Raw genomic sequence first — 16,740 nt, forward strand, 5'->3', positions numbered from 1 at the left:
TTCACATCCAAGTGAGAGGCCGTTTTACTGTAAGTCGAAATAACTCAAACAGATTAAATTTCCAAATCAACAAATTGCAAATCAAGTTGAGATTATTTTTCTCAAGGTGTGAGAAAACATTTTCTACGGTTGCACTTTTGATTCTTTGCATGGAACATATAGTAATAAGTTCTGAAGTATATGCTGCCCTTGTTACACTTTGCAAAATGATATTGGAAATGTGATTTTCAGTTGATGAAGGAATGAGAATAAATTCTAATCAGAATGGTATGTGAATTGGTGATTGTATTGCTGCTGTTGCCCTTGTGTGTTATAGAGACTAAGAACCTGAGAGCTAGTGTCTAAATCCGAATAAATTCCAGCCAAATAACAATTTGTAATGTATACTAGCACTTCTTCTATGGCTGGGGTGAGGTGGCCAACCTGTGTCTCATTTGACCATAGAAAGACATATTTTGAGAAGGACTGTTTCACACCTACTGGAGTGCTGTAACTTGTAAGGATATGAACAAGTTTTCTGCTTGGTTAAAGAAAGAATAAACATTTATTTGGGAAAACCCAAGAAGTAGGGATGAGGAAACCTCTCTGTCAGCATTTGAAGGCACACAACATGGAGTTCTTAAGGTAAAACAAATACTTGGGTTCCTGATGGAAGTACAAGAAGCAAGTTATTATTCACTTTCTATTTCCTTTCAAGATGCAAGATGAATTAATGGAACAGCAGGCACCTTTAAATGCCATAACTATTCGAGTCGTGTGTCTGCCCACAGTTAAAATGAATTAAGGAACATCAGAAACTGGTGTGTTAATAAATTAATTTTTCAATTCCGATAAATTTAATACGGCAGTGGGTATATGGAAAAGACTTGAGAGAGTTGATAACTATATGACAAAGTAGATGACACAATTAATAAATCAGTAAAGCAGTGGATACCAGCAAATTAATATGGCTCTATAACATTTAAAGAAGTTATGGGCAGTGATGAATTAATAAACCAGCAAGTACCAATTTGATCTGATTAATGGAGCAACAATCATGTGAGGTAATGAGCCAATCAAAGCAGAAGTAGGCACCAAGGATTTGATGGGCAAAAACAGGATAAATGCAGCCATGGTTTAATACATTAATGGAGCAGTACACTGGTAAATGAACAAGTTATAATGCTATGAGGGTTTGTAACTTTTTGATTTCATGCAAGCAACTGCTGTTTTGGGTGTCTGTGCTAATCTGGGGTTTAGGACAGGAAGAGGAGGGAAATTCAAAGAATAGGAGAGAAATATTGCGCAAGTGATGCATAAGGTCGAGCTTAGATCCTCGCCCTAAGTTAAGTTCGCTGCTTTTTTGGAAGTCAAGAAATATGGAATCTGCCACAATGGTTTGGAATGGACTGAGACTTTGTTTTTTTTTATATATCTCAGACTCTTAGATTAGCTCATGCAATTTCGATGTTAGAATGCAATAATAGCCAGACAAGTCAAATCAGTCTCTGTATTTGCAACACCATGAAAATTAAAAAATTCAGTGGTTCTTAATCAGACTTTATGATAAACCAATTCCAGGTGCCAAGTTTACAGCTTAAACTGAACAATCAACAATTTGTTATTAATGCAGTAGCTTTAATGGTACAAAGTTAAGCAATGAGGTAATTTTATGATATGCATGATTTAAACCCAGCCTGCTTTGATTCTCAGATTTTGTCTCTGGCAAAAGGAGTTAACAGATAAATGAAAGGAAAATAAAGCAGTTTTAAATTGCCACTTCACTGTAGCAGCTTCCACTGTGTGTATTAACATAAGTATGTGGGATTGTATCTTGCATGATTTCTGAAGCAATAAAAATAGTCCAATCAGCTCCAAAGAATGTTCATTTAATTTTTAGAATGGTGATTCTACTCTCCAAACTTTCACTAAGTTGATAACAGGAAGATAAGATAACCAGTGACTTAGTACTTGGACAATCATTAGTGAATGATTAATGACAACGAACTGGAGGATTATCAGAGAGCAGTTAAACCTCTATCCTGTAGCTTTGGCAAGCACAATCTTTGATAATGAAACAAATTCAAACTTCCATTTCTCTTTCTGTTTTCAGTATTCCCGTTGTTAGACTGGTTGACACCACTCTTCCTGTGATGGCCCCTTTTAACATCTGAGTATCTGCCAACATTTGAGCATACTGCATCTGTGGAGCTGAAACATCGACAGTGTTCTTTGAACAAGAATCAACCTGCAATTAACTTTCAGGCCAGGCCAGGCCTTGGAACTGTCTCAGTTCGTTGTCGTCCTTTTTTTTTAGAGCAAACTATTTTTCACAGTCAATAGGTCACCTTCAATTCCTTGCTCTTAGTTTCAACCAGAAATGATAAATGAAAATGTAATAAACCAATAAGAGTTCTAACAAATTATATAATTGTGGTACTGTAAGTACATAGTGTGAGAAACAGAACTCACTCACAAATCAATCAGCCTGATTCAAAGCCTTGGAAACAAGAACAATTTATTACAGTCTTGCAAGAACTGGACGCCTCTGCAATCAAGCAGAAGTGCACACGAAAACAGAGCATATTAACTTTCTTATTTAGTTTACAAGTTGCGGGATCACGCCTCTCTTTTTCCCATCCTATCATAAGCCGATTACCTCGCTTGTTAGTTATTTTCTTATCTAGCCATCCTGCTGTCCTTGTCTGCATTCTATGTTCCTTGTTTGTTACAGCTTGTTCTTTTATCCAGTTTCTCTTATCATACTATAAGCTTTATTGTGAAATACTCCTGCTGCTTCTTTTTGTGGTCAACTACAACACTAAAGTTATTTCCTAGTTTTACATTTGTGTTGTTCGTCCCTCAAACTCTAGAAGCATTCTTTGACTTTCTCTTTGTTGCATATCGCCTGCAGATTGTAAAAGCACCTGATGATTTATTTGGGTTCCCTCCTCAAGGGATATCGTCAGTCGTCTCATTACCCATTTTAGGACATTGAACCCTACCACCAGACCCACTAATATCAATAATCCATTGATAGCTAGATTGACTAACCACCTTCCCCAACCAGTCAATCCCCAATTCCCCCATTCCCATCCTTTTTTGTTCCGGTACCGATTACCGACCTCCCTTATCTTGGCGATTTTTTTCTCGCACATGTTTGAAGATATGAGTAATGTTAGAGGAGACCTCAGGTATGTACGTACAACATTCCTCTCCAATTAGTGCACAGGTACCACTCTTCTCTGCTAGAATATAATCCAGAGCCATCCTGTTCTGAAGAGTCGTTAGCCTAGTGGCAATCATTTCGGTCGTTATGGCTGCTACTTGGGATTCGGTTTCGGCCAACGCATCAGCAGTATTGTTGGCCAACTCTTCCAGGGAAGCCGCTAACTTTTGTATTTCTACTCCTGCTCGTGCGGTCCCATACATAGGTATCAAAGTCCAGCGAAGGTGATCTCCTTCGGTTACTTTCTGGGTTACTTGCCTTCCTCCCTGTTTATTCCAAGGTATTTTTGGGGCTCTCTTTAACAGCCTCAAATGGGGAATTATATAGGCAAGGTAGCAGCAGCCACTCCAGCCTTTTTGGCTTTGAGGTAGTATCTGAACTGGATGGTCCCAGCACCCATTCCCGTTACTCTCGCTGAGGATAAATGGGTAGGCCTTTAAGCCACCCACCCAATATGTCCCATTCAATATTTGGGGAATGGTCGTGGCAGTGGCTTGGCTGATGTAGACAGAAGATGATTTTCTGAATCGGAAGGGTGCGTTATCATTCTGATTTCAGAAACAAGTGGTATTTACTGCTCCTTTCAGTGGGGAAATTCTAAGGCCATCGATAGCACCCAGAGTTTTCGGGGCTGGTCAAGGGAACCACCCCGCAAAGTTATAATTACCCCTTTCAAATCTCCAAGTTGTATCATTTGAGCCCGAGTCAAATTGTTGTACATCGTACACTTCTTTGGTAAGTGGTATTACCATGAGAGGAATTCCGGATTCCCCATAGTGTGGAATCTCTGCGCACACCCAACAGTCGGTATGCCCCTTTAGTTTAGCATAATTCTGACATAAAGTGGTAAAATGATTTTTCCCAACCCCCTTGGCAGCTCGCGCCAATATTATCGTGACAATATAAAGCTGACCACTCATTTCAGCTCACAACCCTATCTGTCTATTCTCTAACCCTTTAAATACCAGGGAGGAGTGAGTCCATGCAACACTTACAATTGTTTTGGGATACAGCTTTTTTTTAACCAATTCTTAATTCTCTCTTATCTCAGTCCATTCTTTTTGCTCAGCTTGACTTTCACAGGGTTGTCTGTTGGATGTGCTTGCCACACTGCCAGAGGGGAAGGAGCATCCACCAGGCCCTTAATACGAGTGTGATGACTCCACCCTTTCTCAGCAGTTCGAATGGCTGTTTCAGTATTCAGGAGGGTTAGGAATGGTCCCTCCCAGCTTGGATGCAGTTTGGTATCTTTCCAGGTCTTTATCAGGACCCAATCACCCGGTCGTATCCGATGTACTGCGAACTCAAGTGGAGGTGCCTGGGTCAACAGACCCTTCTTCCTAAGGTCAGACAAAGAAGAGCCGAGCACCACGATATAGTTCTTTAAAAACTTATCATTGAACTCTACAGTTGGATATTCCCCTCTTCCACCCAAGAAAGGTAATCCAAACATCATCTCATAAGGAGAGACGCCTATATCACGTCTAGGCGCAGTCCTAATGCGTAGCAACGCAATAGGTAAACATTTTGTCCATGGTAATCGAGTCTCTAGGATTAACTTAGACAATTGCTTCTTTAAGGTTTGATTCATTCGTTCCACCCGTCCAGAGGAAGGCGGGTGCCAAGCAGTGTGGAATTCCCAAGAGATTTCTAATCCCGCCATTACTCCTTGTAGGATCTTAGAGGCAAAATGGCTACCTTGGTCTGAATCTATACTTTTCACCACTCCATATCGAGAAATTATATGTTCTAAAAGAGTTTTCACTACTCCCTTCGAAGTAGCTGAGGACATTGGAAATGCCTCCATCCACCCAGTTAGGTGATCCATTAGGACTAATAAGTACTTTTGTTTCCCTCCTGGGGGTAATTCTGTGTAATCTATCTGTATTCTTTGAAAAGGTCTTACCCCAGGGTTTCTTCCACCTCTTGGCCCCCCTCTCATTACTTTCTTATTAATCTTTTGGCAAGTCGGGCATCCTGCACATACCTGTTTGGCTAATGTGTATATCCCTTTACATCGTACTTCCTTAACACTATGTCACACATAGCTTGGGAGCCCTAATGACTGCCTTGGTGCAAAGTGGTTAGGATGTATCTCGTAACTGGTTTACTTAATAACTCCCATCCGGGAGGATCCATCTTCCTTGCGTTGTCTTAGCCATCGTTACATCTACTGCACTATCCTCCACACAATTTTTAAGCCCAGCAATATAATCAAATCCCTACCTAATAGATTACTTCCAATGTCAGGAATATATAGTAATTGTCCTATCACTTCTCCATCATTTCTTCTAATTAGGGTTGGCTCAAAAATAGGCACCAAGAATTCTTTGCTTTTTACTCCGGAAACCTTAAGATACTCCTTAGTCAATTTAACGCCGGTAGGTCTAAAACTTAGAGATGACCGTGCCGTTCCCATGTCCACCAAACACATTGCCTCCCCCCCCCCCTTTCAGATCCCACCTTTTAAATTTATCAAGGGTTCCCGGTAGGTCTCAGGAGGAAGGAACCTTCATCTAAGGTCATTAGGGAAACGGCTTCCCTTTCTCATGCTAATTCCAAGCATTCCTGTTTAAAATGCCCCACTTTCCCGCAATGGTAACACCCTGCCTGTTGCCTCCTTTCCCGGGTATCTGACCCTTGTCTTTTGTGTCCTCCCCTACCCTTCCTGTTATCCCCTGATCCCATTCTCCTTTTTATTATTTCTTCTACTGCTGCCTCCATCATTTTGGCTTTCTGTTTCTGCTTCTCGTTTTCCCTTTTCACATACACTCTCTGTGCCTCACATAACAAATCTTCCATCTGTCTTTCACTCTATCCATCTAATTTCTGTAATTTCTTTTGTATGTCCAGCCATGATTTAGTTACAAACTGGACATTTAAGAGTCCCTATGCCATCAGATTATCGGGATCCATTCCCGAATGCTTCCTTGTGTCCTCCTTGAGCCTTTTAAGAAATGCAGAAGGGGTTTCATCCTTCTCTTGTTGTACTTCAAATGCCTTAACAAAGTTCTGTGATCTTGGTGCCACCTCTTTAATTCCTAATATTACCATTTCTCATAGATCCCGCATTGACTCCTTATCTTCTCTGTCATTATTTTCCCAATGAGGGTCAACATTTGGGAATTGCTATTCTGCTGGGGCCCCTTCTTTTCCCATTCCTATAAAGCCGCTCTCCTAATCATACCTCGTTCTTCCCCTGAAAATAACGTTCCTAAAATTGCCACCAGTTCTCTCCAGATATATAAATTAGGCCCTAGGAATTGCTCTAATTGTTCGGCTAGTCCAACCGGATCCTCTATTAAACTTTTCATTTCCTTTTTAAAGACCCTAACTTCACTGCTAGTTAAGGGAGCGTTTACATATCAGATTGTACCTTCCCTAATCGGAACCTCTCGTAAGGGACATAATTTTACATTTTCCATTATCTCTGCCCCTCCTTTATGTGTAGTGGCTCGAGTGACTCTGCCCTCACCACCACCCCCCACTCCCCCTCAAGGTTCTGCATCTTTTAGTTCAGAGTATGTTCCCCTGTCTGGGTCTGGACTCGGGAGCTGTAGGCTCGTTCCGGGGAGTAGTATATAGGGGCGGCAAACATGTTTTTAGATTAGATTAGATTAGATTACTTACAGTGTGGAAACAGGCCCTTCGGCCCAACAAGTCCACACCGCCCCGCCGAAGCGCCACCCACCCATACCCCTACATTTACCCCTTACCTAACACTACGGGCAATTTAGCATGGCCAATTCACCTGACCTGCACATCTTTGGACTGTGGGAGGAAACCGGAGCACCCGGAGGAAACCCACACAGACACGGGGAGAACGTGCAAACTCCACACAGTCAGTCGCCTGAGGCGGGAATTGAACCCGGGTCTCTGACGCTGCGAGGCAGCAGTGCTAACCACTGTGCCACCGTGCCGCCCACAAATGTTAAGGGATCCCATTTTGGCTTCCCTTTTTCATTCTTTTTTCCCCGATTCCTCCGTATTCATGGGACATAATTTTACTCCCGCGCTCCCTATCCAACAAGCCGCATATTCTGACTCTTCTTGACTGTATGTTTCTATCCGATTGATGTGTGTATTAAGATCTTGACACAGCCAATCCTCATTGAACCCATATTTGGGCCAAAAAAAAATACCAGGCGCCTTAATACTTTCTCCAGTCCAAACGAAACAACAATAGTTTATCATTTTAGCCTTATCTTTCTCCCGCATCCGGGAGTTGTGTTCCCAATTACCCAACATTCTCCCCAAAGAACTGTCGGGCGGGATATATCCCCTTTAACGTTATTTACAGATCGATCGTTAAACAGGCAACTCCCCGTGCCTCCCATTGTTGCTAATTTAATTAATCTTAACGAGGTCCGGTGTCACCTTCTTCCACACCCCCTTCAGGGTCCTGACTAGACACCTTACTCATCCGATTAATCTGACCAAGTATATGCTTTTTCTTTGAGACTTCAACTGTTCTCCATAAATCACTTTTATGTAAGGATAAAAGAGATTAGTTAGAAACTGATAGTGAGGCAGTCATGACCTGTAAAAAGAACAGGAGTTAACATTTTATTTCATAATCTCTAAAATCCTTAACCTTAAAAGAAATCATTCTAAAATTTCCATAGTAGAAATCAGATTCAAAACAGTCCCGGATCTCAAGCTCCAGGGAACAAAGCACAAACATTCAATCACCAACAAACAAATGTGCATTCAAACTGAAATACAAAGGGTTAAACTTTCTACTTGCTGTACAGCTCTTTTCTTTCACTCACTCACTCACTCACTCACTCACTCACTCACTCACTCACTCACTCACTCACTCACTCACACACGCGCACCACATCTCGCAGACACTTTGAGCTTCCCGCAACAACTCCTCTAGCTTTTGAATAAGTTTCTGGACGTCTGGCCATAAGTTAGTTACGAAGTGCACACTCAGTAGCCCTTCAGCCACGAGCCCTTCTGTCACGGGCTGTTTTCAATTGACATATGCTTAATTTTATATATCGCCAATTCCCCGTACTTTCGTACGCCCGACCACGAAGGCAATACTTAAAGGTCTCTTTTCTTACCTTGGTCTGTGCACAGAGTTACCTGGTCATTTCGGTGCGCCCCGTCCCACAGCAATTCCTGCAGCAAATACCGCTGCCACCCCGGTCGCCCGGATATATCCTTTAAGACCTTTCCCTACCTGGGTCTTGTGCCCAACCGAACCCGCCACGTCTGCCCACCTTGTTTCCAGGGTCTCCCAGTCCGATCGTACTCGCCCAAACCGCGAATGATAAGCAAGGGAGTTGGAGATCACCGAAATTGGCGAGGTGCACCTCCCCTGTCGTCCCAAGAGGATCGAGCGGTCGGAGTTTGGAACCCGGACGAGCCCCCAAAATTGTGAGAATTAGAACTCACTCACAAATCAATCAGCCTGAGACAAAGCCTTGGAAACAAGAACAATTTATTACAGTCTTGCAAGAACTGGACGCCTCTGCAATCAAGCAGAAGTGCACACGAAAACAGAGCATATTAACTTTCTTATTTAGTTTACAAGTTGCGGGATCACACCTCCCTTTTTCCCATCCTATCATAAGCCGATTACCTCGCTTGTTAGTTATTTTCTTATCTAGCCATCCTGCTGTCCTTGTCTGCATTCTATGTTCCTTGTTTGTTACAGCTTGTTCTTTTATCCAGTTTCTCTTATCATACTATAAGCTTTATTGTGAAATACTCCTGCTGCTTCTTTTTGTGGTCAACTACAACACTAAAGTTATTTCCTAGCTTAAAACTATTTTCTTTAAAAGACCCTCTATATTCATTAAAGTCTTAGCCTTAAGTATGCTACATGCTACAAGAATTCCGCGACTGTCTGTATAATGTTCCCCCCCCCCCCCCAATACACTCCCTCACCCATCTGCAAACACAACATTTCTAATCTCCCACAATAGCACTCGGGATGTGGGGCCACCTATATCCAGGACCGCAAACAATAGGTGACGTCTTTTGCACAATGCTTGCTTTTTGCTTGCAAGTGAGAAGAGTATAGGCAAAGCCAGAGTAGGAAGTGGCAGCACTGGGAACCAAATCTCTAAGCCCAAGATGTGAGAAGGTAGAGAGAGCAAGTAACGCTGCATTTTTGATAACTTTTTTTCCACAGAGTTGCTTTTTGTCTTACATTTCTGTGCTAATGAAGGTGATTTTCATTTTGAGCAGTTGGGCTACAATACTGTTTGGGCACTAGAACTCTGCAGCTCCATGATATCAGAGTAATGACATAGTATTTTTGTGTAGTAAGATGGTCAGTTCTCTCAGATTTGACTGTTAAAGTTGATGTGTAGGAAGGACATAAATGTATGACAAAATAATGGTAGGAATAGAAGAAACACGTATACCATGCATGCATTTATTGTAGATTTGCCTGAAATTCCCATTAGCAGCACTGTTTAATTTCTGAATACACATTAGTAACACAAACTTTCTCACTGTATTACGCTATAAGTACACTGTTCAAACATGAAATATGCTGCAGTATGAGTGGCACGAGGGGCATTATTAGTGTCCAGTTCAGCCAGCAGTTTCCATTTAAATGTTGACATAAGAATTCTTGTTGGAATTACATAAATCAGGACATAGTTTGATAAAATAGAATTCAGATAGCAGCCCTGGTTCACTTCTCCCACACCCTCTAAACATATTTCAGCTGATCATTGGTGTTTGTTATCACTTCCTATCTGCAACACAATGTGATCTCAACTTCATTCACTTCTCAGTGATGATCCATCTCATTGAACTAGATTTCACTTGATGAATCTTCAGCATGTTTCAAGGCCAACCACCTTTCTTCTTAGTGAACTTAGACACCAGCTTCAGTATTGCTAGCACTGTATTAGATAACTTTGTAGGTAAACATGTCACGGTAGCTGGTGTTCAATTGGTTTTCTCTTGGAAAAAGGTATCGAAGATTCTTTTCTTTCTCACCTGAATATGACAGTTAAAAATAATCTCAGAATTCTAAACAAATCAATTCTGAACAGTGGTGGTTTACCTCTAAACTTAAAGCATCTCTGCCATCTGGCTGAATTGCTAAATTATCACTGTTCATTAATTTTGTAATTGTACCACAATATGTAGGAAACTGTGAAGAGGATGGCGATCAATTTTGCAGAATGATATTTTTATATTAAGTTGGAGATTTCCATGGAGCTTAACTACCTGGAGATCCAAGTCCTAGATGAAGCACTTAGTTGAGAATGTCAGATATTGATACACCAGGGGAAAAGATGGTACTGAAGAAACTTGATCACCCATGATAGGAAATGTAGAACATTAGCAGAGTGTTTTTTTTTTTCAATCAAATGAGGAAACCATGCAAGAAGACAAATGGAAGAAATAAACTAGTGTATTGGAATGTTGAAGAGAGCCCATTTGTTTATGAAATTGAACTTCTGGGCTGTTCAAATGAATTGGTACTTCTGTGAGATCGAACACTCGCTGGAGAGTATTAAGATCAAGATGTTTTCGTAAAATACATGTTGACTAGAATCTACATTTTATATTCTTGGTTCTGTAACATACATGGTGATAATACCGTTCCAGTAGCTGGTCATGAATATTTCTTGTCGCATGCCAATCTTTAAGCAATAAACATTGCTTTTGTTGTAATCCTGAAGATGTCATAATTTAATACAGTTTGTTATGAATACATTTGCAAAATATGGACAGTGTTAATATCACAGTAAATGGCAGCCTTTTTGTTTGGTAACTGGTGATTTCTTAATGTTTCTGCAGTCAACCGATTTTGTTTTCTTCCCTGAGATTCTTACACACTTGATGCAACTGCAACATGCCAACTTGGGTGAACAAGCAAAATTTATTAAGCACAGTACAATAGAAGCTTTAGAGAAACCCTGAGCACACTTCATCATGCTTGCAAAGCGTGTCCAGCAATGCTCCCTGAACAAAGGGAACAATCTGTCCTTTATACAAAATCTTTACATCACAGTCAGTAATGCTCACCAAGCAACTCCCAGCCACTCCTTCACAGTCACATGCCACTGAAGACACAATGCAGTGACCACACCATCTCCAGAGACGGTGTAATGCAAATCATCCCTTAATGGCCAGATCTGATGTGAATTGTAGCTTTTTGTAACTATAGTGAAGTCGTCAAATTCCAACTGTAATGTTCCAACTGACCTGATTAGGGGATGAAAATGTAAATAGTAGGAGATGACAATGTAAATTGCTGAGTGGCAAGGAAATTGCCATGTAAGTGTCCCTGGTTAATGGGAGATGATAATGTAAATTTCTTACTATCTATCTGTAAGTCAAAGGCATCCCACCCTCGTCTCCAGACATGCAATTTCCTTCAGGTCGGCAGAACAAGTTAACTCTTTAATATCACACCCTGACACCCTAAGTCAAGAATAAACTGACTAAATTGACCCTCTTTTCAAAAAGTGAATTGAATGGTCATGCTTTTCTTATCAGTTTTGGCATTTGGTTTAAATAAACACTGATTTATTAACATAATTCACTCTAGACTTGGTTGCAGTTTGACTGTGCTACATATGTGTTTGACAGCGTGTACATGTTTCTTTTTTTGAGCATAAATTGCATATTCTGATTTTCTAATGCCAGTTTTTCCTTGTTCAGTTCGGTCTCTGGGTGGCTTGCAACCTGTTCGCTTGATTTAAAGTTTTATGCAAGTTACTCACTCGGATATCCGAAGGTTGATGTAACTGTTTTCATAACAAACAATTTACAAAACACAAAAGACTCCTCCATATTCAGTGAGTAAAATTTCCCACAAGCTGAACATTTTGGGTCATTTCTGGTGACCTTATTCGATGTGGCTTATGGTTTTGTCACATAGTTGTTGATATGGCATGGGTAATGACATGAGTTACTGCACTCTTGCATGTTTCTGAATGTGGGTATTCAATGCCCATATTCTCCAGATCAGGGATTGGTGAGTTTGTGTTCAATCGACTAACTTTGCCAAGTCAACTTAGAGTAGTGTAATGCCGTCCTTTTGAGATTTATCGTACTGTATTGTGTTGTGAAACAAAATTGTATTTGTAAGCTAACCATGTAAAATTTAGTCAAATTGTCCCACTAAGTTCCACATGTTGGTAGAGCCTGATCTTAAAAAGCACTTGCATAATTATTTTACCTAAAACAAATTCCAATCAAGTAGCTTCCAGTTACTTTGTGCAACCCATGGGTTTGTCATGTTTTTTCACTACCAAGCTCATTGTGTGCCTTTTAAAAAATATCAGTCAATTGTTTCATTTGAAAAAAGTATGACCCAATTTATCTTCCGTTACTCAAAACAAAAGTTATCCTGTCAGTTGGATTCTGTGCTTGCTGTCTGATATTGGCCAGAGCTTCGATGTTTCAGTTGACCCTTGAGTCCTAATATTTTTTTGAGTCTTAATGCCTTTTAAGTCTCTGCATATCTGCTCCATGCTGTTCCTTGCATGAGGAGCTCAAAGTCATATTTCCTTCCTTTATAAAATTACATCAAGCTTGAATTATTTTGTTGCTTCAGCATTAAAATTCATTTTCATCTAGCTTTCAGCTGACCTCTTCACTTGATTCCTTGCAGCCAACATCATTTATTTTTCTCCTTTAAATCTCTTCCATTCTATGTTGGTTTGAGGCAAAAATACAATCTTGTTTTACCTAAGGTTTTCCAGCTCCACCTGTACAACTCCCTCTGCCTCCACACAATTTGAACTATGTTCATTTGAGTGATCTTACGAAATTTTGTAACTACTTAGTTGTACGTACATGGAGGTGAGTAACGTGTATTCAAAATGAACTTTCTTCCAATATCCAATGGTTGTAAGTTTGCAGCATAGCCTAGACGTGTTATTAAATCATGGCTACAATTATGTTTGCAGAAACTAGCAGGATGGATGTGCCATAGGAAATGGTAACATTATACTGAAGGTTAGGAATAAAAAATTAAGAAAGAAATACATAGGGCCAAATGTGAGCGATCCTAGTTGTACAAGTTATGTTTTAGGAATGTTGACATTTTTTCCTTTTTATCATAGGAGATTGAATTCAACTTCAGGGGTGTTATGCAGGTATAAGTGAATAGATGGCCTGTTATGTGCCCCTCAGTATTTATTGCGATGTTGCAGGAAGTCAATACACAGTTCCATTTTAGATCTCTCAAAGTTTAATTTTACTCATGCTGTTTTATGTCTGATGACCAAAGTGGCTGTTGGTCCCACTGCATTGATGGTTTGGTACAGAACAAATCTTGCATGATTGGGTTTTCCTTGAACAGTCTTTTGTTGATCAGAGTAAGTAGAGTTATATTAAAGTTAGAACATACAAGCTGGCTACTCAACAACCAGACTATAGGGGTGTTTGTCATCAACCCAAGTTGTCAATTTTAATCCTTGTACCTAAATCCCTACATTTGTTTTTACTTGGCGTAATCCCATCTATTATGTGTTGACTTAATTTATATCTTAACCCTAAATCTTGGAAGCCTTTTAGTTGTGAAGGTAATATGGATTATTCTGTCAGCTCTCTAATAGTGAAAAGGCAGGCCTTAGGTGTTTTCCATTCTTCAATTTAAATACTTTGTGCTCTCCTGCTCTCTTGCTCTATCGCACTAAGGAGGGCGAAGAGCATTCATTTTCAAGCCTGTCATCTTATTTATATTTCCTCACAGTGGATTGCATCCATTGAATGTGTGTTGTCATTTCCCAACATCTCCAATATTCTTCCTTTGGGGTGGGTCCTACTATTGCCTTGAAGGTCTTGAAGTTTCGATCAGGTTTATTATTATGATTATTTCAGGGCTTTCAGGAAAAACTGGTAATTTGGCCCCATTAGTCAATGTTGACTTTTACAATGGCTTGGAACTGTTCCTGCATCATTGCATCAAGTGTGTGGAGTACCTTCATTGTTGCCTGCAATGATTTGAGCAGATGATTCACTGTCACCTTGAGATCATTAAGGATGGTCAACAAGCACTGTTGCTGGTTCATTCTTGAGATGTTGACAAGAATGGCAATGTAAAGAAAACAGCAATGAAACGGAAATTCCAATACAGCATTTCAAGTTCCATATCAACCCGAGTGTCGGTCTTGTAAAAATGGTGAATCCACTTCACGTCGCTCTGTTGCTCCTCAGCACTGAGCCGACTTCCATCCTGTAGACCTGGGGCAATTTTTAGCCCAAATGCATTACTTCACACTTTTCAATGTCACCACTTTTCTTCCCGTTTCTCTTCCTCTCGATATCTATGTGCTGCTTCCTTTGTGAGAAGTAACTATACCACTTATTTTGGTATCAGCTGCAGATTTCCCTCCAGGATTATATTGAAATCATTGATGTATGTGGTGAACAGAAATGTCTCAAGAATTGAACCCTGTGGGACAGCATGACCCATTTGCAATGAAGCTGAAAACTGTCCTTAATTTCGACTCCTTTTTTCCCTCCCTTCTGGCCAATTATGAAGGATGCGACATTGACAGCATTGCTATCCTTTTTTTCCCTCTTTACTAGTGCCTTTCATTTAGTATAGTCATAATCCATGTAGCAAAAAGGAAGAGCGATCACCTCCAGTTTTTAACTGAAGACCCAGTGTGTCTTTTGAGACCCTCTGAGGTGTGGATGCTTGAATATTGAATTTGTTGTTATAGAGATCCTTGAGAGTGTCGTCCATCTTGAGACATTCCACTCGTGTAAAATTCCCTGGAGAAATGTACAAAATGGAAATTGAGGCCAGTTTGACTCACCGTAACTGGGTGTTCTGCACAAGGAAATACTAACCTTGATGTCAGTGTGCTGTGAAATGTGGGAGCTCCAGTGGGAGGTTTTGGGTGAATACTGTGTGACTTAAAGTGGAAATTGCATCTTGTATAAAAAGAGAGATGCCATTTTTGGTACATACACTCAAAATTATTTCCAAATATATGCTAAATATTTTAAACTATTATGACCAATGCACAAATAATTGTTAGTGCCAAGTGTGTACAAATTGAAAAACGTGCCATTACAAAAACTTTTAAAAATCTGTTGTGTTTTTTTTTACTTTGTCCACCCTAGTCCAACACTGGCTCCTTCAAATCATTACAAAAACTGTATCATTGCCTGATTGCATCTCTGTCTCAGGTCATTTGTGATATCCACATCTTGACATTATCTATTAGACCTAATACCAATGTCCTGACTGACTACCCACGTTATATTCTGTAAACTTGAGGTCATCCAAAACTCTGGTTGTGACCTCAGTCACACCAATTCTTATTCAAAAATAGATCCTGCTTGCTGACCTACATTGGGTTCCAGTTAAGCAATGACTTTACTATCTTTTTATCCTTGTCTTTGAATCCCTTCACAGCCATGTTGGTTACTCTCAATTTCTTTCAGTCTCTCAACTCTCCAAGACAGATGCTTTCTTCTAATTCCTTTCTTTGTAACATCTCTAATATTCGTTGCTCCACCATTGGTGTCTATGCCTTCAACTCCAAGTTCAGCTTGAGAACTCTCTTTCTAAATCAGTGTCTATCCATCTCTAGTTGCTCTTTTGAATCACTTGTTACCACCCTCTTTGAAGAGCTTTTGGTCATCTGCCTTTGTATATTCTGAGATTCAGAGCCCAGCTTTAGACTGCAATATATCATAAAGGCACAACATAAATACTGATGCTGTGACACTTTTGGATTAATTTTTAATCCTTGTATTTCTAATCCATCTTATTTGCTGTGCATTGAAGCAAGGGATAGATTTTATTTTTCCAAACGTTCTGTGGGCTGAAGTAGTTACAAAATTAAGACATGCAACCTGAATCCCAAAGAATGAAGAAAGTCAAAATATGTTGCAAATAAGGCACTTTGTTCCAAAAAACGGTAATGATTCCCCATGGCATCTGCAAAAATCAAATGGCAGAGACCAGGGATAGATATCAAAAGCTCTTTCGCAGAGTTCGATAGATTCGGGGTCGGTTCCTGAGGATTAGAGGGTGGCTAATGTTATACCACTTTTTAAGAAAGGTGGGAGAGAGAAAGCAGGAAATTATAGACCAGTTAGTCTGACCTCAGTGGTGGGAAAGATGCTGGAGTCTATTATAAAGGATGAAATTACGGCACATTTGGATAGTAGTAACAGGATAGGACAGAGTCAGCATGGATTTATGAAGGGGAAATCATGCTTGACTAATCTTCTTGAATTTTTTGAGGATGTAACTCTGAAGATGGACGAGGGAGATCCAGTAGATGTAGTGTACCTGGACTTTCAGAAAGCTTTTGATAAAATCCCACGGAGGAGGTTAGTGAGCAAAATTAGGGCGCATGGTATTGGGGGCAAAGTACTAGATTGGATTGAAAGTTGGTTGGCTGATAGGAAACAAAGTAGTGATAAACGGCTCCATTTCGGAATGGCAGGCAGTGACCAGTGGGGATCCATGCTGGGACCGCAGCTTTTTACAATATATGTTAATGATATAGAAGATGGTATCAGCAATAACATTAGCAAATTTGCTGATGATACAAAGCTGGGTGGCAGGGTGA

At 40.2% G+C, this 16,740-nt stretch overlaps 1 protein-coding gene and 1 long non-coding RNA gene across 2 annotated transcripts in view; one reads left to right on the plus strand and one right to left on the minus strand.

Annotated features, from left to right (window-relative positions):
* The window catches only part of LOC122557680 (transmembrane protein 263-like), a 174,675-nt gene that overhangs the window by 63,975 nt on the left and 93,960 nt on the right, over positions 1-16,740 (plus strand). The gene's annotated exons all lie outside the window — the stretch shown is intronic.
* LOC122557681 lies at positions 2,700-9,017 on the minus strand. The gene is made up of 3 exons (XR_006313907.1): positions 8,965-9,017; positions 7,586-7,588; positions 2,700-2,800 (listed from the first exon to the last, which is right to left on the minus strand). It is a non-coding gene; the product is annotated as an uncharacterized LOC122557681 (long non-coding RNA).

The sequence above is a fragment of the Chiloscyllium plagiosum genome, chromosome 16 (genome assembly GCF_004010195.1).
Source record: "Chiloscyllium plagiosum isolate BGI_BamShark_2017 chromosome 16, ASM401019v2, whole genome shotgun sequence".
NCBI lineage: Eukaryota > Metazoa > Chordata > Chondrichthyes > Orectolobiformes > Hemiscylliidae > Chiloscyllium > Chiloscyllium plagiosum.